Source organism: Molossus molossus, unplaced genomic scaffold (assembly GCF_014108415.1).
Source record: "Molossus molossus isolate mMolMol1 unplaced genomic scaffold, mMolMol1.p scaffold_m16_p_14, whole genome shotgun sequence".
Taxonomy (NCBI): domain Eukaryota; kingdom Metazoa; phylum Chordata; class Mammalia; order Chiroptera; family Molossidae; genus Molossus; species Molossus molossus.
Genome location: NW_023425349.1, coordinates 70514525 through 70541410, shown reverse-complemented (window position 1 = coordinate 70541410; position 26886 = coordinate 70514525). Strand labels below are relative to the sequence as shown.

The following is a 26886-nucleotide window of genomic DNA, read 5'->3' as shown; positions in this document are numbered from 1 at the left end:
GAGGGAGGTTGTTTTGTTTCTGTGAGATAAGAGAGAGTGAATCTCGGTTGCCTCGGAGCTGGGCCAGAAGGATTTCTGAAACACCTGGCATTGCGGGGCTGTGCTGCAGTTGAAGTGTTTGCTGCTGCTGTATCAGTGAGTGCCTTCTGGATCCGGCACCGCCCTTCAAGGTGAACCCGCTGCCTGAAAGACGTGGAGCGCTCCGGTGGTGTGGATCTGAGAGAGTGCTGAGAGCTGTAATCAGTTCTGGACTTGAGTGATTAGAAAATATGGAAAGCACTTCAATGCTTTAAAATTGTTCCACAACACTCAGCCAAGAAAACAGATTGCTCTGGTATTTATCCCCCAAATTCACAATCATTTTCTATTCCAAGAATAGCCAAAAAAAATTAACCCACAGCTCGCAGAAATAGTCCTCTCTCTTTTAGTTTGCATCCAATCATCTGAATTCACACATCCTTCGCCAAACTGTCACCTTTAACAGTATAGAGCGTGCATCACCAAGTCGACGGCATACACGCTGCAGTAGCTTCCCTGTGGCACTAAAGGACAGTTCACTGGTCCTGGCATCCACCCAGCTGAGTCGCGCATTGGTACCGTGGGGTATCCAGTGAATGTTCTCAGAGGGAAGTTTTCTACTTCATTTGAAAACATCATCTAGGACAGATGGGCTGTAGAAGGACACTTCCTCCCTTCATCTCATCTGTGCCCATCAGGTGCTTTTGTCTTCCAAACCCCAGTGTTGAGTCCTCCCCAAAAGCTTTAATTGGTGGTTGGTTCGGCCTCTGAGCCTGAGTCACAAGACCTAGCAGTGTTTGCATTCGGTTCTCTATTGATATGTAACAAGGCACTCAAGACTTTGTGGCTTTAAACCACCATCAAACTGTTTTTTGCTCATGATTTCATGGGTCAGAAATTTGGACCTGGATCAGCAGGGTGATTCCTCTGATTTATCAGGTACCAAACAAGGTCATTGGTGTTATGCAGTAGATGGGCAGGTTAGAAGGTCCCAAAGGGCCTCACTCACAAGTCTGGCCCCTTTGTAGGCACAGCTGGAAGGCTGGGCTCAGCTTCACCCTTCTGACTCTCTGGGTTGTCTCGGGCCTTCCCACGTGGTTGGACTTCTTACATGGCAGCTGAGGGTTCCAAGAACAAACCCTCCAAGAGGCTCAGGGGAAGCCACAAGGCTTGCAGTGATTTAGCCTGGGAAAGTCAGAATGTCACTTCTGCATTCTGTCAGTCACACAGTCACAAAGGCCAGCCCAGACTGAAGGAGATACCTTCACTGGGAAGATACCAAAGACTTTGAAATCACCTTTATTCTAACCCAGTCTGTCTCAGGGACACACATCACTGGTTGGTTCATCTGTTCAATATTCATTGGGATGCTCTGGGCAAACCACATTGTGTGGAAGGGCCAAAGCCATGGTCAGCCTTCAAGTAAAGGTTTAGTCCAAACAAGGCTGAGCAATGGCTTTTTAGGGCCACAAAATTCTGAACAGGACATTGTTTGTGAGAAGAAGGAATCTTATATTCCTTTCATAAGAAAGTCCTGGAGAACTAGAATTATCAGTCTTTTAGATCACAGTATGGCTGTCTGAATTGATCTTTCTAATAAATTTAGTGTCCCATATTGATTTTAACACTTTTTCTAAACAAGCCAAAAAAAGGTGTACATCTTTATGAATGTAGAACAGGGACACTGGAAGTAGCACTTTTGGAGTGAGAAGTAGCTTTTACTAACAATCTGTCCAATAATAATAGCACCAAGTAACATTTGCAGAAGCCTTATAGCCCAGGCACTGTGCTCAGTGCTCTACATAAACCTTCTCATTTCATCCTTGCACTAGCTCTACTCCATTGTTCAGAGAAGGACATTGATGTATAAAGAGGATGTGTCTTCCCTCACTAAATGACACAAGAAGTAAATAGCAGAGCCAGAATTCAAACCTGTAACTGTCTGATTCAAGGTCTGGGTTTATAATTCTCATGCTACTGTGCTTCCTTGTGTAACCTCGTCCAACTTAGGGTTCTCTATTCTCTTGGTGTAGACACCAGCATACATACCAGGAGCCTGGACCTATCCCTGCACCGATTATACATTCAATGTGTAAGATGTGAATTTCCGTACATAAGTCTTTGCAGCAAAATCTGTCGTAGCCTTGGCTCTCCCAGCATACCCAGAACTGCAGCACCGCACAGGAATCCCCAGTGCTCCTTGCTCTCATCACTTGTCTTTTGCTCAAGCACATCCGATAACCATTGACCTACCTCTTCAGGATGTCATGAGTACTAACCTACACAGAAAAAGGAACCCCACAGCCAACTCTGCATCTCTGGCAGAGCCCAATGACTGGGTGATGACAGTGGAGAGATTGATGTGGGCACAAGACAAGTGGAATAGCATTCGAGTTTGGCCATGAGCCTATGTGGTCAGCATGTGATCCAAGAGTCAGACTACCTGGGTTCAAATCTTTGCTCAGCCTCTTATTATGAGATCTAGAGTAAGTTTCTCAATGTCACCGGGCCTCAGTTTTCCACTTATAAAATGGGAAAATGGTAGCACCACCAGCATAAGTTTATGATTACTATTACTCAGCCTTTCAGGGCCTTGGTTTCTTCATCTGTAAAAGGGATTAATGGTAGTTCCACTATTAGAAGCTTATGGTGAGTATTCAATACAGTGATACCCAAAAAGTATATAATTACTGCTCAGTGACTGTTGGCAATGTTTTTTTTCAGTTAAAATTGTGTTCAGTGTCAAGCAATAAAATTCAACTGCAGTGGCTCAACTTAATAGTTTTTTTTTAAGACTTTTTTAGAGCAGTTTTAGGTTTACAACAAAGTAAGAGGTAGGTACTGAGATTTCCCACATACTCCCAGCCCCTACACATGCATATGCTCCCTCATTATCAACATCACACACCAGAATGCTACATTTTCTAACAAGGATGAACCTACATTGATGCATCATAATCACCCAAAGTCCAAAGTTTATTTTAGGGTTCATTCTTGGTGTTGTACATTCCATGGGTTTGGAAAATTGTATAATGACATATATGCATCATTGTAATATTATGCAGCGTATTTTTACTGCCCTAAAAACCCTCTGTGCTCTGCCTGTTCATCTCTCCCCCACATCCTCCCAAACCACTGATCTTCTATCTCCATAGTTTTGCCTTCTCTAGAATGGCATATATTTGGAATCAAACAGTATATGGCCTTTTCAGATTGGCCTTAATAGTTTTTGAGAGTTTTATTTTTCTTATTTAACAGGAAGCCCAATAGTAAACAGTCCAAGGCTGGTAACAAGCTCCACCCTGCCACTGGGGACCCAGTCTCCTTCTGTTTATTCATTTTTTTATCCAGAGTGTTTTTCTCTCATTCTCATCCTCATTGGACGGCAGCTACTCCCCCTATCATATGTGTATTCTGGAAGGAGAAGACAGTGCAGCTGTCTTTTTATCAGGAAAAGCTTTGTGTTCCCAGAGGCAGACTGCTGCTTCTGTCACATGGGCCACAGTGGAGCTGTGTAACCGCCCTGACTTCCAGAGGAGCCAGCACTGGGCACTCTGCCTCCCTAAACATGGGACTCCATGGTAGACCCCAGTGCAGGTCAGATGTGTTCCCTTCTTTTTTACCATCCCTAGTAACCTTCATCCTGTCTTCCCAAATTCCTGATTTACAGAGAATAGATGTGATGTTCCCCTTCTTTCTCCCTTTTAAAGGGCTCTCTGCTGACCCATGAATCCAACTTTTATACAGTGGCCCTGAATTCTCCCCCAGAGAAGATATGCCCTAAAGTTGGTCCTCTAAGAATCCTAGTTCGCCTAAAACACAAGTATGCCTCTCCTCTGCTAAAACCGTCTCACCAATAGTAAAGGCCCTGATGTTTACAGTGGTCCTAAGGCCTCCTGGGATCTGCCTCTCTACCATCCTCTGTCTCCCCTCTTCCCTTCCTCTCTGCTTTATTCTGCTCTACGCCACTCCTTCGTCCTCTCTCAACCCTGCTCTCCTTCCTGTCACTCCCTTTGCTCCACATCTCTAGCTGCCGAGCAGCCCCTTCTCACAAACTTCAAGCACACTCCTGCCTCAGGGTCTTTGCATATGTTCCTTCTTCCCCCAGACAACCAAATGGCTTCTACCCTTCTTTCCTTCAACTCAACCTTCAATTGTCACCTAGTCAAAGAGGCCTTACTCAGTCAACCTTTGAAAAATAACAAAATCAAAACAATGATAGTAAACAGAGTTCTGGATCTTCCTGGCCTTGCTCTATATTTCTCCATAATACATATCACCATGAATATATTTATTTGTTGTCTGCTGCCTGTTTTCACCCTTATATCACCAACATGGCAAGACATGGAGCAGGCTCTAATCTGTCTCCAGGGCCCAGCACATATGGGTCCCAATGGGCATTTGTTGAATGGATTGATTGAATGTTTGCTTGTATAATTTTTCTACTAGAGAACTGTATGTCTTTGGCCACGTATATTGTCTTTACCCATGTCCTGTCAAAGGCTCTTTGGTTGTGACCAACAAAGTTCCGTTCAGTTGATGGTTGTCTGTGCAGTGGTGAACAGTGGCCATGTCTGCTGTGGCCACCATTGCATCCCCAACCTCTAGATGGCATGACATTCACTAAGTAGCTGCTCAGTCAGTATTTGCTAGACGACTGGATAAATCTCCTTCTAGTTCTGAAATTGCTGCTGTAGTGAAATTGCTGCTGTACTTTCTGCCTCTCATCTTCTTGAGTTCTCCTATTCACTTCTTCCTCTTTTCTTTTCAACCTCTTTGTTCTTTTCTTATTTCCTCTCCTTTTCTTCCCTCTGATATACTGTTGGATCTTTTATTTACTGCATTTCATAGGCCTAATTTTATATATTCAAAAATTATAAGATTCTAAGAAGTTAACTGTTTTAACCATTTCTTTATTTTACAAATTCAAACACCTATAAAACAGCATCTAGCACATACTTTAGTATTAAGTTGTGTTTGAGAAGGAAACTTCAGCAGAAGCTCTTCATTCCATTTATATGGATTTTTGCATTCTCGCTACAATTCTAGTCATTTCTACTTTTGGATTTTCAAAATTTGATTTACATTTTTTTATTACAATATCAATTTTATTAGTAATAGCAAAATTTAACCCATAAGTGAACTTGATACCTTAAGAAACACAAAAGTGGAAATAATACTTGCCTAGTGGGCCTGAAATTGAACTGAAGGATTATCTAACTACAGAACTTGAGATAGTTTAGAACAGCAGGTCCCCATGCCTGATATATAATCTTTCTGAGGCTATTTTTCATGACAAAACCATCAGAGTCCTATAATGGGATGTCTGAAAATGACATCATACTCATAGTGTGATACCTGCCTTATTTGTTATTATGAAGACAGGAAAATTTCCCCGTGGTAAATTTGCTTCCTGTTATCAGCTGGTCTCTGTGGTTTTCACTTTAATCCAACACATGTATGTTACATTCAGATTGGGAGCATGCTCCTGCCTGTCTGAAGGACAGTTTTGCAGCTCACTCCCTCCAGCAGCCACTGCGGCATCCTGATACCATCTCCCCCGGTCCTTTATCAGCCGGCTCAGCAGTGGGATGTGAACCCAATGCTTCAGCAACCTGAATTTTAGGTCATCTTGATGAGAAAAACCTCACAAATGAGTAGCAAATATCTTTTTTTTTTTTTTACCATCCTTCCTATACCCTAGACCATGGGTTTTCAAAAAATATATTTTTATTAACAGCATAACCTCACTGATAAAGGAATTCCCACAGGGAAGAATTGTTTTTCTAAACTGTTACAACTATTAAGAGTTTACTTTCCAATAATTTTAATTTTTAAAATAAAAGAGTTCACTCAGGTCAGATCCTGTATCAGTGGGTTCGATTCAGCATCCTTCATCCAGGCCAGCGACAACGTGAAAGAAAGTACCAAGGATTTGCCCAAAGAAAATGTTTAAGAACTTTATGGCAAAACAATAAATAATCATTTCTGGAAAACATAGAAAACTATCTGAACAATTTTTGGTAGAAAGTTCTCCCCAAATTAAACTCAAAATGCACTTTAGTGAACTCCAAATCCTAATTGAAATCCCAAAAACGATATTCATGAAACTTAACTCAATTTGTGAATTTATATGTAATAAGCAAGAAGAGCAAAGACTCTTTTCACAGAGAAGAACAAAAAGGGAAATTATGCCCACCAGAGGCCACGATGTACAAAGCATGAGTTTTGAGATGCTTTGGTGGAAGTGTTTGGGAGGAAGGGGAAGAGGCAGTGGGCATCTGCGCAGAGGTGGCCCCTGAGCACTAGGAATGAGGGGTGAGCAGTACTGTCCTGTGGAATCTGTTAGCTGCTCTTGCTGAAGCCCTGTAGGGGAAGGGGGGGGGCTTCCTGAAGCACTAGCATCCCTGTGTGAAGGAACAAGGTCCTCTTTCCTGAAGGAGTAAAACTACACATGTGTGGGTGCAGTTTTATATCATGACAAGTACAGATTAATAACCCAAGTTGGAAACCACGGTGGTGCTCACGCAGCCTGGCAGTGGGCACAGAGTAAACTCTCAGTGCAGTGGACTCTGCTCACCAGATCCTGACAAAAGTCACCTTGAGTATAAACGCTGAGAGCAGGTCATCCAGAAAGCATTTCTAGAGAAAGGGAGCATTGAGCGCAGGTCTCCAAGGAGGTGAGGAGCGTGGGCAGGTAGAGATGTGGAAGTTCAAGCGCTGGAACTGGCTGGCTCAGAGAGATCTGAAACTACGATGTACATTTGGCCCAATCAGAGTGAGGGCTCCTTGGAGATGAGTAGGCATGTGGCTGTTTGCCTGCTGAACTAACGTTCTAGCAGCCTCTCCCCTCAGGGGCACGAGGGCACTGTGTGCACACGCGTGTGTGCGTGTGTGTGCGTGTACCATACCTATGTGTGTGACTGAAGTGTAGGAAACCAGAGGACTAAGAAATGGTGAAAAGGAAAAACAAGAGGGGAACTTAAGTGCCTGCTTTGTGCCAAGTGCCTGGTAGTCACCTCATGCTTCCCTGTCAGCAGCGGCTACGGGAGTTACTGTGCTTCACCTCTGAGGAAACCGAGCTTCAGAGACTGACATCACTTGCTCAGCCACCCAGCTCCCCATTTTGCCTTCAGAGCCACACGGGACTCTCATCGTAGTCACACATGACCGTCTTGTGTGCACAGAGCCATACGTATCTCCATTCCAGATACTCTTTCCCGTTCTTCAGCATCTATATTGAGTGTTAACTTGAAGCTAACACTAAAATTAAACCTTCGCTTGCTTGCTGGGGTTTCTTCTTTTCTTACCAAACAGCAGGATTTGTTATTTCCCCCGCTTCTACTCTTTTCATGTAATGGAGTTTTATCTCATAGTATGTTCTATTAGGAATGATCAGAAACCATGCTTATTATTTGCCTGGAAGGATGTCATCACTATGAAAAAGAACTCAGCTTGTTTCCTGGCAGAACCTTCCAGCCAGGAGTCAGTAGCACCATGGGTCTCCCAATGGCATCGTTTTCCATGTAAATATGCAGCCCTGGCCAGTCTATGTTGAGGTATTTTTGTGAGGTTATCTGCATTTCTTTTCCACTGCACAGGCTTTTTATTTCTTTCATAGGCTTTTATTTTTAAAAACAGCTTCAATATGAGCTTTCATAAATTGCCATTTGATCCCAGAAGAAAGTCATTTTCATGCCTGTTGTAACCAAAATGTGGAGAAGTTGTCCCTGAAAGGCAATATTGCACCCTTTCTTTTTATCCCAAATCATAGATCAATCCAAATTAGCAAGAAAGATGTGGCACACAGCCTCAGCTGGTAAGTGAATAGGCAACGGAGTGAAAATCTTCTCTAGGAGAAGAATAAAATCCAGTCTACTGGCCATGTTTTTAATAAGATGACAGTAGTTTCAATGCTTGGCTAGAGGAAGGAAGAAGGAAGGCGATTAATGCCTCTCGGAGCAAACGTGGGGACGCGTTAAAGAGCTTCTCTCTTTGGGGAATGGTAAAGCATTACGCTCAGATTTGAACGTCAAAGATGGTTGAAATTGAATCTGTCTTTGTGTATTGTACACATTATAAATAAATTTCACTTGGGGCATGAAGAGAATGTGAATGGTTTACTAAAATAAATGCTTTTGAGTATGGGAATGGCCTCTCTCTCTCTCTCTCTCTCTCTCTCTCTCTCTCTCTCGTCTGTTTTTGAAATAAAGGACACAAAGACATGTTTCCAGAAACTTGATTTTGATGGCATTTGAGCATAAACATAACACAAAGATGGAAAAAGACAAAAGGAACATCCGTAAAGTTAAAGCTCTGTCTGTGTTCTCTTGAACGCATCACATGCTCAAAGATGCAGCCAGAACTCCTCGAGGGGGAGGACTCCAAGGTCCCAGGATAGCAGCAGTTGTCACAGGTGCTGACGGGTGGAGGCGGTCACTGAAGCTGAAAAAGCACTTTCGTGTTACCATCGCCTGACCCATCAATGCACGTTGACGTGTAAGCATCAGTGGACCGTGTAGACTGGTCCTGCCGCTGCTTTCGTTCTTTGTAGGTATTTGCCAAGCAAATTGCTTTCAGTTGTCCTGTTTTTCGTTTTTCTTTTTTGCAACCATTATATTTTTAGGCAGTTTACAGTGGTTCAGTAGTAAGTCAGTGAATTATCTTTTCTACATTTTTCCTTAAAAAGAGGCCCGTTCACCATGTGCCAGTTTTTAAAATCCTGCTAAACCTGTCTGTAAGATAGCACGGGAGCAGGTCTTTCGGGCAGTCTGGCTTTCAGTTGGGCAAACGTTGTTCTGAAGCTGTGTAATTATAACGTCTGTATTTACAAAGTTCTCCTGTCCTTTGTGCAATGAGAAGACAGTCCGTGTTACCTGGTACTTAATTCATTTCCTTCCCAAAAGTCCCTACTGTATCTGGGTCCATACCTTTAACACATTGGGAAGACTAAAAGACAAGTTCTTCCCAACATATTGATACAAATCTAGAAAAGTAATTACTGTACTAATTTAATTTTTTCAACCCTGCCAAAACATTTCTATACTTGAGGGTTAGAGACCCTGCGTCCTCCTACATCACCAGATTTCGGGTTCGCTGGCAGACATTTGCTATTTAATCTGAGGTGCGTAATGGATTTTTGTGAAACATGTCTTAACTTTCTGCCCTGTCTTTGCATCCTGGATTTTAAATTCACTATATACAATATGGTACTTAAATGGAATAATGGTAAATGGCACTCAAAACCAATGAAATGTAGAGGATTTATGAACATTCATTCTACTTTCAATTTGATCCTTCAAGTTCTTGGTAATTTGGAGTGATTGTTTCTGTTGTGGTAGGGATGCATGTATTCAGTAAAATGCTCAAGTGTTGTGAGCCTAGTTTTTCATTTGAATCACTTCCACATCAGTGGCATTGATTTCCTTTCTATCTTCCAGCCTTTTTTCCCTCGATTTCATTCTGCTCTCCAATGCTCTTGCTTTCTCACACTTCTGTCTTTACCCCCTTGCCTTTCCCCCTGCCCCTTGGAAGCTTGGAGTCTTTTTTCTTTTTTCATTTCATTGCATTTTCCTTCTCCCCTAGGACACTTTTCCTGTATGCTTTTCTGATATTGTCAGGTGCTCAGTGCATCGGAGGGTGAAACTCAGCTGTGCTCACCCAATAGCTAGATATCATTTATCACTGATCCTCTCTCTCTGACAGAAGCCACGAAATCCTGCCAGGCTGCAGGGTGGGATTCAGGAGAGCGTCCAGGCTGGTCTCCGGCCAGCATGCTGCAGCTGTTCTGTGGGCCAGTGGTGTGTCCATCTCCAGATCTAAGGCTGCCGCCACTGTGTCCTCTGTGTGCGGAGAGCACTCTTGATGGCGCTGTTGCACGAGGCACATTCTCCTGCTGTACAGAAGCAGTGAAGGTCATTCCAAGAGTTGAGGCCGAATACATTTTCTCTTCACAGGCTCCCTCCCCACAGCAGTGCTGAGGAGAGAATATTCCAAACTACAGTGATAGAACCCTAAAGTAGAAGAAATCACAGGGCATCAGTACTGAAGGCAATTAGGCTGAAGCAGATTAAGACAGCACTATTAAAGAGAGATTTAATTCAATTCAGCAGCACTTAATCACCTGCAGAGTGCCAGGAACTCTGCTGGGTGCTGGCATTAGCAGAAAGGGTACTTGATCCCTTACCCTAAAGGGCAGAAGGCAAACAGGTGAAAGTACATTTGATGAGCACACCGCCCGGAAGTGACTTGCACCTGGGGTAGGGGACATTCAGGAGTGCTGCCCGCAGGAGGGAACCTCAAAACTGGCTTCTAAGTGAGTAAATAAATTAGGAGACCTGGTGAAATTCCTCACACAAAAAGACAGTATGTGTGGGATTTAGAGGTGCACTTTCAGTTTGTGTTTTGGAAGGCTTACCCTGGTAACAATGTGAAAGATGGGTGACAGGCGTCGGGAGACAGTAGGGAAGAAAGATTAGGAAACAAGAGTTCAAATGAGACGTTGCAGTCACCTCAGCAAGACTTGTGTGTGAGGCAGGGGCAGTGGGAATGCAAGAGAAAAGACAGAGTTGAGGCTGTTTGGGGGCAGAATTGATAGGGCTTTGGGACTGGTTGGGTTGTGGGTGTGGCTTATAGAAGCAGCAGTATGGCTTTAGGCCCCGCCCTGTGTATCTTCCTCACGTGTACTGTAACCAGGCTCACATTTCTATGAAAGAAGACAGTAGGCCTATCTGTATGCACCACCTCATAAGTTCTTTTAAAAAGGGGGGCAGGGAAAGAGAATGACATATTTTGCAACTTTTAAGACTTAGCAATAAATATGCTATATTCCTCACCCCAAAATTGATAAGAGTTCATCAGAAAGTACCTTCTGCTTGATTTTACAAACAGAATCTTTCAATTTACAGAAAAGCAGAAATTTCCCCAAGATGTTAGAAGATGTAATTAGTGAAAATGTTAGCTTTCTAACCCCCTACCCACACATATACACACGCAAAGTTATTAGGAACATGTTTTAGAAACTTGCTATTAGAAGAACTCAAACAGATTTTCTGAAATAAGTCCCAAATGTTGCATGGATGGTATCTGATATTCTATATTCTTTGCTATTCAAACCATATTCTTTCACCAGGTTTGACAATATCATTTTCTCTCTTGAAACTTCAACTGAAAAAGAAGAGACCAGAAAATGTATTGACTATTCATCCAGAGCTGCCAATTCATGGCCATGGAGGCAATAATAATGACAAGTGGAATAACCTACCTTTATTGAATACTTACCACATGCCAGACACTGTGCTGAGCATTTCATAGAGATTGGCTCATTCAGTTTTCACATCAGTACTATTATTCTATTATATTAAGACCTTATATATTATAACCTCTTCTATGATAACCATTTTACAGATAAGGGAAGTAATTGATGGAGTCAGGTTCAAATCCAGATTTGTTGGACCCCAGAACTCACTCTCTTTTTTTTTATCCTCACCCGAGGACACCTTTCCATTTCTTTTTCAAATAGAGTGGGAGGGAGAGAGGAAGAGAGAAGAAAAACATCAACGTGAAAGGGACACATCGAGTGGCCACCACTTGCACGACCCAACCAGGGCTGGGGACAAACTGCAACCGAGGTACATGCCCTTAGTGGAAACCGAACCCGGGTCTTTCTAGACCGCAGGCCGACGCTCTAACTGATGAGCCAAACTGGCTAGGGCCAGAACTCATTCTCTTGACCACTGGACAATACCACTCTGCCAAACAGCTGAAGTCCCTTTTGAGCTTTCTTTTAGAAAATAAAAACTTAAAGGTCTTTATATTATCTTTTTCCCTGAGTTGTACATTCTTTAAACAATGTCAATCATCTCCATGTGTCTGATATCAGATAATACAAAAGAATATGACCTTCATAGACTTCCTTTGGCCTAACATAATTAGTCATTATTTTGTCAGTCTTCTTTAACCTGTCTCTCCTACAATAAACTTATGAAAAGAATCCTAGAACAAGGTTCTAATCCTGGTGGTCGCTTATTGTGACTTATGACATATATTGAGGACTTCTAATGTTCCAGGATTGCATAAAGCTCCTAACAGCAACACAGTAAGGGAATACTAGGATTAACCTCATTTAATAGATGAGGAAACTAAGGCTGAGTAACTTACTACAAAGTCACACAGCTAATAACTAAAATCTGGATTAGAACTCACATTTCTTGTCACCCAAACGTATGCTGTGCTACCAGATCTCCTTCTTCAGCACCACGGTGACAGTCTCCTGAAAACAGGTACACTCTGATCTTGTGAAGATCAGAAGAATGCTGTCTATGGGAGCACCTTGATTTATTTGAAGAAAAACCAATACATGTTTTAAAGCCTTTAACAATACCTACTATATATTTACAGTCATCCCTTGCCACTTCATGCTTCGACTTTTGCAGCTTCACTCTATCACAGTTTTTTCAAACATATTCTTTAAAAAGTTGATCGAGCCCTGGCTGGTTTGGCTCAGCGGTTAGAGCGTCGGCCTGCGGTCCAGAGAGACCCGGGTTCAGTTCCCGCTAAGGGCACGAACCTCGGTTGCAGTTTGTCCACAGCCCTGGTTGGTCGTGTGGGTGGTGGCCACTCAATGTGTCCCTTTCACATCAATGTTTTTTTCTCTCTCTCTTCCTCCCACTCTGTCTGAACAAAAAATGGAAAAATGTCCTCAGGTGAGGATTAAAAAAAAAAAAAAAAGTTGATCAAGACAGTGGAAATGATACAGATGATACAGCACACACGCTTGGTTGTCTGAGTCAATTATACACCCCTGTATTACAATTAAAATTAAAATTACTGTACATATGTTCTAGAGACCTATGTATTTGAGCACCCCTGCAAATCCAATGCCAGGTGCAACCACTTGACCACTCCTTGTGTGTGGGCAATAACTTTTTTTCCAAAAAATCTGGTGTGGTAAAACCAAGCCAATCAGAGCATGCTGTTCACTGATTGGCTATCCTTTCCTCTTCCTATCCTGGCCACTGATTGGCTCAGACTAATGCAAGTTTGTTTCCCTTATACACGCTTCTACGTCGCTACGCATGGGAAACGTCTTTGTTCCTGTGTTTGCCATTTCTGAGAACTTTTATCTGAGCCCCACGATGGCTCCAAAATGTGCTGCTTCTTCTAAGCCTTCTGATGATGAAACTAAGTGCCAGAGGAAGATGTTTACCATCCAGGAGAAGGTGAAACTCTTGGATATGATCAAAGAAGGCAAGAAAATCGTGGAGGTTGCCCGCCATTATGACTTGAATGAGTCTACCGTTTGTTCCATCCATAAAGATGAAAAGAGCATCCGTGCAATGGCTGCTGTCTCTCTCAACAAGGAAGCAAAGTGTGTCGTGACAAGTTGTAATAAGTTCACATTGAAAACGGAGTCTGCCCTGGCCATTTGGATCAGCAACAACTGCAAGAAAAACATTCTGTTGGATTCGCTGGTCATCCGGGAGAAGGCGAGGCAGCTCTATCAGCTTTTTACTGTGGATGAACCGCAACCAGGACCCTCCTCTGCTTCATGGATTTCACAGTGAGCAAGGGTTGTTTTGAGAAGTTCCAGAAGAGGTATCATCTGAAGAGTATCGTTCTCCATGGAGAAGCTGCCTCTGCTGACCAGCCTGCAGCAGAGGACTACATGAACAACATGTTTTAGAAGATCCTTGAGGAGGGCAAGTATCATCAAGAACAGGGGTTCTTAACTCTTCTTCTGAGGTCATGCCTTCGAGGAGTAGTAACTTTGCTCTTCTTTGCTGTGCAATACATCTCTTCATCTTCATCACTTCATCATCAAACAGGTCACACTATTTTCATAGGTTAGTGGTTGTGTGTAAGAAGTGTGTGTGTGTGTGTGTGTGTGTAATTAAATGTACAATAATAATATATTTGTAACATCTGTGTCTTATTTTCTCTTACTTTGTCTAATATATTGGGTACAATGAGTGTAATGGTGACTAAAGGGTGTTATTTAATGTCTAGAGGGCTCTAATAATGTTAAAAAACGTATTTAGGAGGTTGTAAACAGCTTTTCTATGCTCTACCTGTGAAAATATTCTATTTATAAATAAAGATTCCTACTTCATGGAAATTCATTTATCGCGGTAAAGTCTGGAATTGATTAATCATGATAAGCAAGGGCCGACTGTAATGCATATTATGTGCCATTATGTGTTAAGTACCTGTAGTTCTCACTACAACCCTACAAGACAACTGTTTTGTTCCCATGTTACCTAAATGTGGGAACTGTGTGTCAAGAGGTTGAGTAACTTGCCCAAGGTTTTATGACTAGTGAGTGGCAGTCCCAGATGTCAAGTGAAGGTCTGTAAGGCTCCACACTATAGTGATGGTGCTATCATACTATCCTGTCCTTTGTTTTCTTTCATCTGCTTGGGAAAAGATAAACATTGTGACAGTGTCAGTGTAAAAATGATCGTAAGGTTGTTACTGGGTTTTTTGTTTGTTTTGTGTGTGTGTGTGTGTGTGTGTGTGTGTGTGTTCATTCTTTTTATTATTATTATTAATTTATTTTTGTTACAGATGTTTCTCCTTTTTTCCTCCGCAGACACCGTGCTCCCTATCCCACCACCTGCCAAGCATTGTTGTCTATGTCTATTGGTTGCACATAAATGCATATAAGTTCTTTGGTTTATCGCATCCCTCTCCCTTGCCCCTCTCCACTGAGGTTTGTCAGTCTGAACCATACTCCTTTCTATGTCTCTGGGACTGCGTTGTTCATCAGCTTTTTTTGTTCATTATATTCCACAAATTGTGAGATCATGTGGTATTTGCCTTTCTCTGATTGGCTTATTTTGCTTAGCTTAATACTCTCTAGGTCCCTCCATGTTGTCTCAAAGGATATGAGATCTTTCTTTCTTACAGCTACATCATGTTCCATTGTGTATAGGTACCACAGCTTTCTTATCCACTCATCTATTGATGGACACTTTAGCTGTTTCCACATCTTAGTGATTGTAAGTAGTGCTACTATGAACATAGGGGTACATATATTCTTTCTGATTGGTGTTTCAGGTTTCTTAGGTTATATTTCTAGAAGTGGGATCACTGGTTCAAATGGCAGATCAATTTTTAATTTTTTGAGGAAACACCATATTATTTTCCATAGTGGCTGAACCAGTCTGCATTCCCACCAGCAGTGTACTAGAGTCCTTTTTTCTCCACCCTCTTACCAGCACTTGTTGTTTAATGATTGCTGTGGCTATTCAGGGTCTTTTTTGGTTTTATATGAACTTTTGAAGTATTTGTTCTAGTTCTGTGAAACATGCCATGGGCATTATGATGGGGATTGTATTGAATCTATAGATTGCTTTGGGTAGTATGGACATTTTAATGATGTTAATTCTTTCAGTCATGAACAAGATATATGCTTTCACTGTTTTATATCTTTTTTATTTATTTTTTCAATGTCCTGTAGTTTTCTGCAAATACGTTCTTTACTTCTTTGGTTAAGTTTATTTCTAAGTACCTTAATTTTTTTGCTGTGATAGTAAATTGGATTGTTTTTTTTTTTTTTACTTTCTCTTTCTGTGAGTTCATCATTGGTGTATAAGAATGCCGTCAATTTCTTGATGTTAATTTTGTATCCTGCTACTTTGCCAAATTCATTTATTAAATCCAGTAGATTTTTGGTGGAGTCCTTAGGGTTTTCTGTGTACAATATCATGTCATCTGCAAATAATGACAGTTTCACTTCCTCCTTTCTGATTTGGATTCTTTTTATTTTTTTCTTCCTGTCTGATTGCTGTGGCTAAGACTTCCAGTACTATGTTAAATAAGAATGGTGAAAGTGGGCACCCCTGTCTTGTTCCAGTTCTTAAGGGAAATGTTTTTAGTTTTTGCCCATTGAGTATGATGTTGGCTGTAGATTTTTCATAGATGGCCTCTATTATGTCAAGATATGATTCCTCTATTCCCATATTGCTGAGCATTTTTATCAAAAATGGGTGCTGGATTTTGTCGAATGCTTTGTCAGCATCTATTGATATGTTTATATGGTTTTTATCTCTCATTTTGTTTATGTGGTATATCACATTCATTGATTTGTGAATATTGTACCAGCCTTGCATCCCTGGGACGAATCCTACTTGGTCATGGAGAATAATTTTTTTAATGTATTGCTGAATCCAATTTGCTAGTATTTTGTTCAGAATTTTGGCATCTATGTTCATTGGGATATTGGCCTATAGTTTTCTTGCTTTGTAGTAGTGTCTTTATCTGGTTTTGGAATTAGAGTTATGCTGGCCTCATAAAACGAGTTTGGAAGTCTTTCTTCTTCTTGAATTTTTTGTAATAGTTTGAGGAGAATGGCTGTTAGCTCTTCTTTGAATGTTCGATAAAACTCCCCCGTGAAGCCATCCAGGCCTGGGCTTTTGTTTGCTGGGAGAGTCTTGATTACATCTTCAATTTTCTTAGTTGTTATTGGTCTTTTGAAGTTTTCTATCTCTTTCCAGTTCAGTTTTGGGAGACTCTGTGTTTCTAGAAATTTGTCCATTTTGATTAGATCGTTTAATTTGTTGCCGTATAATTGTAGTATTTGTTAATGATTCGTTGTAGTTCTGTGGTATCAGTTGTTACTCCTCCTCTTTTATTTCTGATTTTGTGTATTTGAGTCCTCTCTCTTTGTTTCCTGGTGAGTCTAGCTAAGGATCCATTGATCTTGTTTATCTTTTCAAAGAACCAGCTCTTTGTTTCATTGATCTTTTGAATTTTTTTTTTTTTTTTTTTTTGGTCTCTACATCATTTATTTCTGCTCTAATCTTTAATATTTCCTTTCTTCTATTTGCTCTGGGGTTTTCTTTTTGTTTTCTTTCTAGTTCTTTAAGTTGTGAGGTTATTCAATTAGAAATTTTTCTTGTTAATTGAGGTAGGCCTGTAGTGCTATGAACTTTCCTCTCAGGACTGCTTTCACTGCATTCCATAGATTTTGTGTTGTTTTGTGTTTATTTTTATTGGTTTCCAGGAAGTTTTTAATTTCTTCCTTGATCTCCTTGGTAACGCATTCATTGTTTAATAACATGCTAATTAGCCTCCATGTGTTCATATGTTTTTGCTTGTTCTTGTTGCAATTGATTTCTAGCTTCATGCCATTGTGATCTGAGAAGATGATTCATATGATTTCAGTCTTCTTGAACTTGTAGAGAATTAGTTTGTGTCCTAACATGTGGTCTATCTTTGAGAATGTCCCATGAGCACTTGAGAAGAATGTAAATTCTGCAGTTTTGGGGTGTAATTCTCTGTAGATATCTATTAAATCCATTTGATCTAATGCATCATTTAGAATCTCTGTTTTTTTGTTAATTTTTTGTCTAGATGATCTATCCAGTGATATCAGCAGGGTGTTGAAGTCCTCTACTATGATTGTATTGCTGTCAATGTTGGTGCTCCTATATTGCATGCATACATGTTTACCAAGGTTATATCTTCCTGTTGGATTGATCCTTCCAATATTATGTAGTGGCTTTCTTTTTCTCTAGTTATGGCCTTCATTTTGAAATCTATTTTATCAGATATGAGTATTGCTATGCCAGCTTCTTTTTCCTTTTCGTTTGCTTGGAAGATTTTTTTCCATCCCTTTACTTTCAACCTATATGAGTCTTTTGTTGTGAGGTGGGTCTCTTGTAAACAACATATATGTAAGTCATGCTTTCTTATCCAATCAGCTACTCGATGTCTTTTGATCAGAGCGTTCAGTCCATTTACATTCAAGGTGATTATTGATATGTAGTTATTTATTGCCATTTTTGTTTAGTGTGGTTATATTTTTATTCCTATTTCTTCTACTAATTACAGCAGTTTTGGAGGTTTTTTTTGTTTTGTTTTGTTTACCATTTCTTGCAGTTCTGATTTGATGCTAATATATTCCCTTAGCTTTTTTTTGTCTGGGAAGCTCTTCATTTCACCTTCTATTTTGAATGATAGCCTTGCTGGATAAACTAGTCTTGGATTCCGATCCTTGTTTATCATGACTTGGATTACTTCATGTCATTTCCTTCTGGCCTGTAGTGTTTCTGTTAAGAAGTCAGTTGATTGCCTTATGGGAGTTTCTTTGTAGGTAACCTGTTGTCTTTCTCTTGCTGCCTTTAGGATTCTCTCTTTGTCTTTATTTTTTGGCATTTTAATTATTATGTGTATTGGTGTGGGCCTGTTTGGGTTCTTCTTACTTAGGGCTCTCTGTGCTTCTTGAACTTGAATGCTTTCTTCCTTCACCAAGTTAGGGAAGTTTTCTGTCACTATTTCTTCAAATATATTCTCTAACACCTGCTCCTTGTCTTCTTCTTCTGGAATTCCTATGATGTGAATGGTGTTACATTTCCAATTGTCCCACAGTTCTCTTAAGCTATCTTCCTGATTTTTTAATTGTTTTTTTTTTAGTTGTCTGATTGGTTAATTTTTTTTTACCCTGTCTTTTAATTCGCTGATCTAGTCTCTAGCTTCCTCTACTATGCTGGTTATTTCTTCCAATGTGTTCTTTATTTCTGCTATGTCATTCTTTGTTTCTTCTGGGTGGTGTTTCATTTCCAATTGGTTGATTTTCAATGTTTCTATATCTTTATTCATGGTGTTGATATCCTTACTCATGCTGTTGAGCTTCCTCAAGATCATGGCTCTGAACTCTACCTCTAATAACTTGCTTAACTGCATTTCATTTATCTCATCTTCAGTAGTTTTCTTGTTTTTTCATTTGGGATTTGTTTCTTTGTTTCACCATTTTGGCTATCTCTGTGGGTTTTGGAGCCTGCCAAATATTCCCTGTGAGCATTGATGTTCTGCTGGTTGTGGATCTCTCTTCTGGGTTTGCATGAGTATGGGAGGACCCATGTTAAACACCACTATCAAGTCTTACTTTCCTGGGTAGATTTGCAAGCCCAGGAAAGGTTCAGTTATCCTCTGGCTTTCTGCCTAGAGGCTATTAGTCTCAGTTGCTTGATGAGCCTTGGGTTTTAGCCCTCAACTCGATAAAAAAAAAAATCCCTCAGGTGTTCAGGGTAAGACGATTCCCAGAGGGTGAGGCAGATGCTTGCTGGCTGTTAATGAGCCTCAATATTCATTTCTCTGGCCTGGCTGGGTGGGGGTAAATTCCTGATGGAGGGGCTGTTGCTTCTCCCTGGGGCTCTGGAAAGGGGCTCTTTGAGTAGGGTGGCTACTGTCCTGTGAGGGAGTGATTCAGCAAAAAACTCCACTGCTGTCCCAGCTTCCCAAGCTCCCAAGTCTCCCCACACAGTTTTAGTTTAGTCTGCCCTCCCTCTGCCCAAGCCCAAGGTGACTGGCTGTAGCTAATTTAGTGCTCTGTTCCAGCCCTCTGTGCTATGGGATGTTAACCCCAAGGAAGCTGCTCACAGCTAAAACAGTTGCTGTCCATGGCTCCCAGGCTGTTCTCTCACACCTCCACAGTTCCTACCAGGCTCAATTTTGTGTCCTGTTTCTGACCATGGTTATATGGGTCCTCTCCAACTGTTTTTCTGTTGGTTTTTTTCTGACAATTTGTCTTTATTTTAGTTGTAATTCCAGTTTTGTCCTGGGAGTGGTCTGTGTAGCTTCCATTCACTCTGCTGCCATTTTGGAATTCTGTTACTGAGGTTTTTAATCACACAATTAAAAGGATACTCATAAAAAGCCCAGGAAATCTTATTTTAGCAACAGTTTTGGGTTGATTTACTTAGGTTGCTCATTATTTTTTTTAAAAAAATTCTTTACAGGAACCTGCCTGCTCTATCCTATACTCTCCACCACCCCTGCCCCAACTCACTGCAAAAGGAAAGCAGCAGAACAGCACATTCAGGTCCCATTTTTCTTGCTTTATCATCCAGAGCATGTAAATTACAGTGAAATATGGCCTGAGTCAGCTCCTCAAAGGACAGAAATCAGTAACCACTAATATTGCTAAGCAACATCACAGAGGAGCAAGGCTGCAAATTAGGCGACAAGTTTATAAGAAGTCAGAGTGTCTGGGGACTCACTCGGGCATTCCATTATGAACCATCTGGATGATCCACAGTAATGACCACACATTATTATTCACTGTTCGAGAATGATAATTCCCATATAATTATATAGTACCTCCCTCTGTGATCCTAACATACTTTGCAAAACCTTCCACTGTATTTTCCATTATCCACACATTTCCCTATGAGGTAATTGGGAACAGTTACACCTACTGGGCAACTTCCATTCCTCCCCAAAATAAGATTTAAACCAAACAAAAACACTCTGTTGGCTTGTCTGATGGCAGAGCTGGCTGGGCAAGAACATGCATAAAGAAAGGAGTTAGTTATGGGGACCATAGCAGCTCCATCAGCCTGACATAGGCTCCACCTTGGTGGTCCCAGAGAAGCTGGAGGTGATGAAACACAGTCCTTTCCAAAGCCAGAGATGAGCAGATTGTATGCCTACACCAGATGAGATCTATAGGTTTTGAAGGAGAGGATAAAGTGAGCCAGAGTCCTTGACCTCCTAGAGAAAGGTTGCTTAGCAAGGACCCCTCACAGTTCCAACAGCCTAGTTGGTCTCATGTGTTCATTCATTCATTCAACTAATATTTACAAGAAAATTACACTAAGCAACTTGATTTTAAACCAAAGGTTACAAATTTATGTGCCAAATAGGACCCAGAGTGCTTTTTTTTTTCAAATTTGGAATTAGTTGCCATCATTTAAAAAGCAGAATTTTTCACATAAAAATCCAAGTATCTGGCTTTACTTGAATAATCAGAAGATCTATCAACACTGCGCTCACTCATGGAGCTGGAGCTGAGGGACTGCGCAACTCTGTCCAATTTTCCATAATCACCACCACTCTAATGTTCCAACCCACTTTGCTCACCTACATACCTGGCTCCTGTGGCTCACTGCTGCTTTGTCAGAATGCCTACTATGTTCCAGGCACTGGGCCAGATGCTGAGGATCTTACTGACCCTTGATTTGACCTTCCATGTAGCATCATCATTTCTTGGGGGTTGGGGCCTCAGAATGATATCAACAGATGGAAATGAACAAGTAAATGCATGTGGAGAGTGGAGAAGACCAAAAAAATAGTACCAATAACAAACCAGCATGTCTTGGTTTGCAGGAAAAGGAATAGAGAGTGGTCCTGGCCAGTTTTGCTCAGTGGTTAGAGCGTTAGCCTGCGGTCCAGAGAGACCCAGGTTCGGTTCCCGCTAAGGGCACATACCTGGGTTGCAGTTTGTCCCCGGCCCTGGTTGGGTCGTGCGGGTGGCAACCACTCAGTGTGTCCCTTTCACATCAATGTTTCTCTTTCTCTCTCTCTCTCTCTTCCTCATTCTCCCTCCCACTCTCTCTGAACAAAAAATGGAGAAAATGTTCTTGGGTGAGGATTAAAAAAAAAAGAAAAGCAAGAGAGAGTGTTTCACAAAGGGGCTAGATTCTGAAGGCATGAAAATCAGATAATAAATTTCTAAGAGTTAGCCCTGTGTGTATGTTCATAAATTTTACTTGAAACTCAGTAGCTGATAGAGGATTACCCACAAGTTCGGCCCTTTATTTTCATTTGCAAAAGTTCTTGCCTTGCTTCCAAAAGCCTAAGTGAGAGATTTTAATCTCATAGAAGAAACAGAAGTACTCATTAGCATAGATTTGGAAGAATTGGACGTGAAAAGAACTCCATAGGGCAGAATCATCTCTGTTAACACCTTGGGTGTGACATATATGTGTTACCACATGTTGGGTACAGCTGTCCCTGGGCAAACGTGTACACAGTTAGGAGCCTCTTAGGGAAGTTTGACACATGAACATCAACCCCCATAAAATGTTAAGCAGAGCTGCTGCAATGAGTCAGTACTTGCAATGCTTTTTATGAGTGAGATTTTGAATTAGAAGGTTAATATATTCTTTTCCTTCTGACTTAAGAAGTGAGAATATGTGGTTATTCCCTCGCGTAACCTCAGTCTCTTAACGTTTCTTTTTTTTTTTTTTTTTGAGGGTTCAATTTTTTTTTTCCAGTTTTAAAGTTTATTTTAAGTTAAAAAATATTACTTGCCTTGGCATGAGCATTTTATATGAAAGAAGAATGACCCAAGAAAGCCTTTTAATGGAAAGCAATTAATTTTGGTGGTCCATGTATTTTTGAAATGAAATCAAACAAAAAGCTTAAAATTGGCCTGCTTTAGAAAATATCTAATTCATAATTTATGTTTATTTTGATGAAAATTTTTCACAGGAGGAGACAAGTGAAAAATGTTTAATCCAGAAAGCCTGCAAGAAATATAAATAGTGTATAAATCTACAAATATAAATGCCATGTTTGTAGGGAATGGAATGGGAAATTACAAATACTCAACTCATGCTACCATTCACAAAATTTTAAAACAAACAGTTTTACCCAATAATAAAAATAAATTCACAAATTAAAAAATATATATAAAAGAATACCTTCAGTCTCAAATGTAAGTACTGCAAACATGGTTCTGGAAGTTAACCAGGATAAGCCTTTCACTAAACTGAAAGTTCTTCTGTTGACAGTCTTTCTTGTGTTTAAAGGAAGAAGTCTAGGGGGTTTTGTTGACTTGCACATGTCAAGACTAGACATTGACATAGTGCCCACCCACAGAGATAGTTTGGGTAGGATTTAATTACCTCATCCTGGGCTGTATTTGATGTTCATGTTGGGCCTGTAGCAGAAAATGAAGAGGGGTACTAATTATTATGGATGTCTGTGTCACCCCAATGTAAAGTGCTTAAGAGACATTTCTCTCATCTGATCATCCCAAAAGCATCCTAAGAATAGGTATAGACAGTCGGCCCTCGCCACTTTGCGATAGAGTGACGCCGTGAAAGTCGAAGCGCGAAGTGGCGAGGGATGACTGTGTATGAATAAAGAATCCTACTTTGTGGAAATTCATTTATCGTGGTAGAGTCTGGAACTGATTAACCGCCATAAACGAGGGCCAACTGTATTGCTCTTGTCCCCATTTGACAGAAGAAGGAACTGAGGCTCAGAGAGGATCACCCAGTTTATCAGTGGAAGAGCCAAGCTGTTGATTAATTGCCTAGTCTGTCTCACTCAGAAACACACTTAACCTTGATAGTGATGTCATGGTGTCAACAATCAAGAGATTTAGGCTAGTGTCTGTATTCCTGACTTCAGCAAGTCCAGGGAAGTTCTACAAACCAAAGCACCCTAAACCTCAGCTGTGCATTTGTATACTTTATTAAGAAATAGGAGGGAAGCACCCAATATGAGGGAAGCACTGTTCTAGGTTCTGTTGGGATGGATCTAGAGAGGAATAGGGTCTCTGCTGCCAACATATGGACAACATGTTAGAAGGGAAGGTGCCTAGGTCCTAACTGGAACTCTGGTGGTCAAATGAATGAAGAGTCCATTTGACATCCTGCTCCATGGCTGTGCTCTACGTTTTGACATTGTCCATACATCTGAGAGTAGAAGAACAGGACTGATGAAGAAATTTCTTTCAAACACCATTCCCGACATAACAGGATATCTTTTGTTGCTGAACATGTATCTACTTAAACCTCTGTAAGTAGTGTAGAATTTGTTTTAACAAACCAATAACAAATACCAAGTTGTCTAAGTACTCTGCTCCATAGGCTGTGAGTTCTCTCTCACTCCTCTTGCTGGTGCTTGCAATAAAAATGCTGCCCATTATTGATGGCTTAGTGGGTCTCATTATCTCATCTACTCTTCACCACAACTTCCTTGGGGAGATACAGTTATACCCCTTTATAGCTGAGGACACTGAGGCTCAGAAAGGTGAAACCAATTTGCTCAAAGTCACACAGCTAATAAGTAGCAGATTTAGAGTTCAAATCTATACCTTGGCTTCAAAGCCCATGTTCTCAACTTCCACTCCTGAAAATAATCCTTCCAGGGTGTGATATAATCCAGTATCTGTACCAACTTCTTTGATAGGTATTAGTCATTACCAAGAAACTACTATCTGCATTGAGAAAGCCTTGATTTTTAGATATTTATGTGCAATTAAAACCAATACCAAAGTAAAGCAGCTCTTTGATTAAAAATAAATAAGTAAATCATATATTTCCATCAGCCACTTAAGTAATAAGTACTTATTCTCATTTATTTCTCTACCTCTACTTTTCATTCTAATTAAATGAACTCAGAATAGATCCTTCTACTGACTTTCTGTTTTATATGCCAGAAGTTGGGGACCTGAGATGTGAAAAGTCATTTTTCTGCTGCTTCTATCTGGGGAGATTGGCTGGAAAAGGGGTTGAGAATGCAACAGGCCTCACACAGGAGCTGAGAAAGTCGATGCTGGAAGGAGGATTCTGTGCCCACACCCTTCTTCAGAAAGGAAAATTAGGAGCCCAAAATACTAGTTCTTATTCACAGATCCTTTGAGACCAAAGACAAGACCCTTCCCTTGACTTGTCAACTATGAAGTATGAACAAGAACTCTAAGGTACCTTAAAGCCAGGTAGTGATGTTGCTGACAAGAGCTGGAAGAAGTGGGTGGAGGAATGAAAAGGTTCCTCATTCCTAGGGAGCTTGGATGCTTGTGGCCCGGACTGTCCGAACGGCAGGGAAGCAGTGTGTTCTCCATGATAGGCAGCGTGATCAGCTTACAGGCTCATCCCAAACCACTGGTTCTGGAATGTTTTCTTAGGCTGTGTGGGCTTCTTAGAGAAATGTTATAAAGAAGAGGCACCATGTGGCACCCAGGATGAAATGCCCTGGTGATTCATTCCTCTTCTGATCCTGGCTGCCTCTTAGTTGATATAATGGACATTACTAGATAGTATTCAACGACACTCTCTTGAACTCCCTCATTTCATCTCTCCTATTCCGAAGAAACTCAGCTTGGATTAAGATCAGTTTGAATCCTAATCCAGTGATGCTCAAGGTGCCTCGGTTATTCTCCATGGGGAGTGTGCTGGCTGGAAGCCATAGCTCCGTGGAGGTGAGTTTTCACTCATGTCTCTCAGGCCACAGTGGCTGAGACCACTTTCCATGAGGCATCCATGGCTATAGGACACCAGCCAGGTGCACCATGGGCTCTGACTTATGTGTGCATGTTGTATTCGTCCTGGTCGCAGGCCACACCTCTCTCCTTGCAAACCCTGAAGCCCTGGTTCCGGGCAGAGAGCCTGGGCTCTTGGAGATGCTGCCCTATCCACTTGAAAACATTGGAGCGCCGAGTTCACCATCTCACCATTCCACTGTTGTTCTACCAAGCTGGCTTTCTTCACGCTCTTCTCTGCCTTTTCTTTAGTCAGCAACAAACACAGTTCCCTTCACATGGGTAGGTATCGTCCCCTAGCCCGCCTTCCTCACTGTGCTTTGCATTGCTATGTTGCCTGTTGTTATTCAGCTTTTCACTGTTCTTATTCCTTCTCTTCCACCATTCTTAGCCCATTTTTGATATGTTCTGTTCGGTTCTTGTCCCTCTGTCCCACTCACCATCAAACAAAGCAACTCAGAAACAATCTAGACATTGTCACAGCAGTAAGAACGTGTGAGCTACGCCAGACACGAACAGTTTCAATTTTGACTACATAAAAATGAAATAATTAAAGAATACAATTGTGTACCTGGTTTCACAAGAGATGATGTAAAGAATAATCACTTCTGCCACAAGTGGATGTTTGACATTTGGGGATTGAGACAGGAAAACAGGTGCGTGCACACAGAGAGGCTGCATTGAAAAAGATTCATAAAAATGCAACAACAGTGCATCTTCACTGTGGAATATGCTTTACACCCAACTTTGCAAACACAGAGCCGCCCACGTTCTATTTCCTGAGCAAATAATAGATTATGCCAGCTGCTTATTTATTCTACTGTTTTACCTCAGGGAAGGGGTAGAGATTTCAAAAAAGTTAGTTGGCTGATATAATCCATCCAACTTACTGCAAGACCACACACACACAATATGTAAAATACCACCGTGCACACATGTTAAGATTTATTAAGGTATTTAGATCATTTCAGAATTCTAAACTTGTGCAGCGTCATTATGTAACAGACTGCTCTTCTTAAAATACTAGAAAAAAAATTACACATTTCACTGAAGGCAATCCCCGGAAGTCGTTTATTTTAAAAAGTTCTTGTTATTTACACAAAATTCAATTTTTTTGAGGCATTTGCATCCTTTGTCATGCATCTTACAGAATAGGCCACTTTTTGCAGAAACATAAAGACAAAGTGATTTTTCCTCCCCAAAGCATACTTTTGTACTGGTGTCTTAAAATAGCTCTCGGTGAAATTTTATGCACATGGAAAAAGAATATACAGGGAATGTATGATATAAATGTAAAATAGAAGGGTATTATTGTGTTTGGAGCTGGAGCTTTCGTCTTGGACACAAAACCCATCAATTATTAGTTGATTGATATGTCGATTTTCCATGGCTGCCCAAGTTAATGAGCCATGGAAGCTTCCTGCAGAACTACAGGGATGTCTCTTGAGTCTAATTAATTTTTTGAAGTTTGTTGGGAGAGTGTTGTTACAACAAGAAAAAAATATGTATTTTTTTAACCTGCTCACAATGTTGCTTTAAAACTCTGGAATTTTCAGATGAATGATAATAAAGTTTTTGTTTTAGAACTGAAGTAAAAAATAAACAGAAATGATGCATCCCCATCTCCTCCCTCATCCCAAACCAAGGGGCCACTCCCACCAGCTGACAGAACTGCTTGCTCTCAGCCAGTGGTCTCCTTGCAGAGGTGCTCTGGTGAGCTGTGCACAGGAACGGCTGTGGTCCCCTCTTGTCACCCGCACTCACACGCCGCAGGCGATGCCTTGATCTGGGAGTTGTGGCAGCTTTGTCACCTGTCTGAGCCAGGTGGCCTTCCCTGGAAGTATGCTTCTCTCTTCCTCCCAGAGCAC

General features: G+C 41.0%; 1 protein-coding gene across 2 annotated transcripts in view; it reads left to right on the top strand.

Annotated features, from left to right (window-relative positions):
* Positions 1-26886, top strand: part of SLC24A2 (solute carrier family 24 member 2) — a 253575-nt gene that overhangs the window by 163675 nt on the left and 63014 nt on the right. The gene's annotated exons all lie outside the window — the stretch shown is intronic.